This window comes from Pan paniscus, chromosome 11, assembly GCF_029289425.2.
Source record: "Pan paniscus chromosome 11, NHGRI_mPanPan1-v2.0_pri, whole genome shotgun sequence".
Lineage (NCBI taxonomy): Eukaryota > Metazoa > Chordata > Mammalia > Primates > Hominidae > Pan > Pan paniscus.
This window is the reverse complement of record NC_073260.2, coordinates 58,449,108-58,451,900: the sequence shown is the minus strand read 5'-3', so window position 1 is coordinate 58,451,900 and position 2,793 is coordinate 58,449,108.

Here is a 2,793-nt window from a genome sequence, read left to right as displayed (position 1 = left end):
ATTCTGCAATCATCAGCATAGAATATTAAGTTAGGGATCGCTAAGGGCTTTATGACTTGTTTCTAAATTGTGACCATCAAGTCCCTCCAAATCTCTAATAAATCTGATAAATTCATGAATCAAAGCTATTCTTCGCTGAGAAAAAAATGGTACAGTAAAATGTACAAGTTTGATAGAAAAAGCAGATTTTGATTTAAATTAGAGAAGAAACTTTTAAAAAATTAAATATGCTTTCAGTTTTACCCAAGGAAACCACACAGGTTACTGCTGCATGCAGAGTGCCAGGCACATGATCCAAAGCTACTGAGATAGCAAGCACGTTGTTTCATTTATTTTAAAATATGTATAATCTGAAAGAGGGGTAGATGCTTCCAGAAAAAGAAAGGCTTGTCTTGTTCCAGTGAAAATAATAGAGATTTTATTAAAATAAATATGTTACCTGAATGACTTGGACAATTTGCAAAATTTTTGTTCGAGGGTGATTAAGTGGGTTGCTTTTCTGACCAACTTTCTTTATTTAATGCCGACTGTAAGATCAATTATTTGCTATTCATGAATGACCAAAAATAAAACACTCTTATTGAAAATATTGGAATGTAAAATGCTTCCTCTTGGTTCAATAATGGAGGATGGAGAGGCTTTCATTTTGCTACTTAAATGAAGCTTGATTCATTTATCTTTATTTTCAGCCTTCATGACTCAATTATAATTACAATCATGTATAATTTTGAATATTTATACAATGAATTTTTTTTTTTTTTTTGGCAGAGTATTGCTCTGCCACCAGGCTAGGGTGCAGTGGTGCAATCTCGGCTCACCACAACCTCCACTGCCTGGGTTCAAGATATTCTCCTGCCTCAGCCTCCCAAGTATGACTACAGGCGCATGCCACCATGCCCAGCTAATTTTTGTATTTTTAGTAGAGACAGGTTTCACCATGTTGGCCAGGATGGTCTCCATCTCTTGACCTCGTGATCTGCCCACCTTGGCCTCTCAAAGTGCTGGGATTAGAGGCGTGAGCCACCTCGCCTGGCCCTACAATACAAATTTTTAATTGCTGACTTTATTGGCTGTTGCCAGAACATCACTGAATCGATGTGTCAGAGTTTCTCACCCTCAGCACTAGTGACATTTTAGGCTGGATAATTCTGTGTTGTGGGGGCCTGTCCTGTGCATTATAGGATGTTTAACAGCATCTCTGGTCTCTCTCCATGAGATGCCAGCAGCACCCACCCAGCCCCACTTATAATAACTGAAAATGCCTCCAGATATTGCAAAATGTCCTCTGAGGGGCAAAATCATACCCTGATTGAGAACCATGGGCCCGATGTTATCATTGAGAAACTAACAAAGCCTTAATCAGCTTATTAAAAATACATATTTATTAGCTAATATTGAGAAAGAGTGTTCCTCCACTACATATTGTCTGTTTAGTAACAATACATATTCTAACCCTCTTTATAAAATATTTACCAAGGGTGCTGTATGAAAGAACATTAGACATTTAAAAACGAAAATGGAATGCTCATTTGACCTAGTCTGTGCCCCGTGAGCCTAAGGTCTAAGGTAAAATGGGGTTTCTTTTTTTTTTTTTTTTTTTTTTTTTTTTTTGAGACGGAGTCTCGCTCTGTCGCCCAGGCTGGAGTGCAGTGGCGTGATCTCAGCTCACTGCAAACTCCGCCTCCCGGGTTCACGCCATTCTCCTGCCTCAGCCTCCCTAGTAGCTGAGAATACAGGCGCCTGCCAGGAAGCCCGGCTAATTTTTTGTATTTTAGTAGAGACGGGGTTTCACCGTGTTAGCCAGGATGGTCTCGATCTCCTGACCTCGTGATCCGCCCACCTCGGCCTCCCAAAGTGCTGGGATTACAGACGTGAGTCACCGCGGTCGGCATAAAATGCGGTTTCTAACCATGCAAGTGACTGAAGCAAAGCAGAGGCGGGGGAGTGCGCTCAGAGTGGGGGCAGGGATGCTCTGGCCACAGACGGGAGTGAGAGGAATCCTCTTCCTACAGGTTCCCCTCTCACCCTCCTGTCTCTACATCCTCCACTCACACTAACTGATCCAATCACATCACTCTTTTTTTTTTTTTTTTTTTTTTTTTTTTTGAGACAAAGTCTCACACTGTCGCCCAGGCTGGAGTGCAGTAACACGATCTCGACTCACTCCTGCCTCAGCCTCCCAAGTAGCTGGGACTACAGGCGCCCGCCACCAAGCCCGGCTAACTTCTTTTATATTTTTAATAGAGACAGGGTTTCACTGTGTTAGCCAGGATGGTCTCGATCTCCTGACCTTGTGATCCGCCCTCCTCAGCCTCCCAAAGTGCTGGGATTACAGGCGTGAGCCACCGTGCCCAGCCCGTTTCCCCAGAATTTTTCACCTGTGCCTTACTTTAAAAAAATGTTTCCCCTAAATGCATTGCAAATAAAACTAGAGCAGGAATTTTTAATCTATCTTACTCACTTTTATAAAACTTCTTGCTAGAATATTGTGTGCCTGGGCGCATACAAGACGCTGGATATGTGTTAAAAGAATGAATGAATGAATGAATGAATGACTCAAATATTATCTCAAACTTCACTGGGTACTTCGAGTTTTTACAATAAAGTTCTCATTCACTCTTCCCAGTCATGGTAGGCAGTTCCTCTCCTCAGTGGATGGCTGCCATTATCTAGAAAATGGGCAGGTGCTATCAATCTGGGTACAATTTAATTTAGGTTAACCAGGATTACCTACTACATGATTTTTGAAGGTTCATTGCAAATAATGCAGTTATCCAAGGCAAAACACTAAAT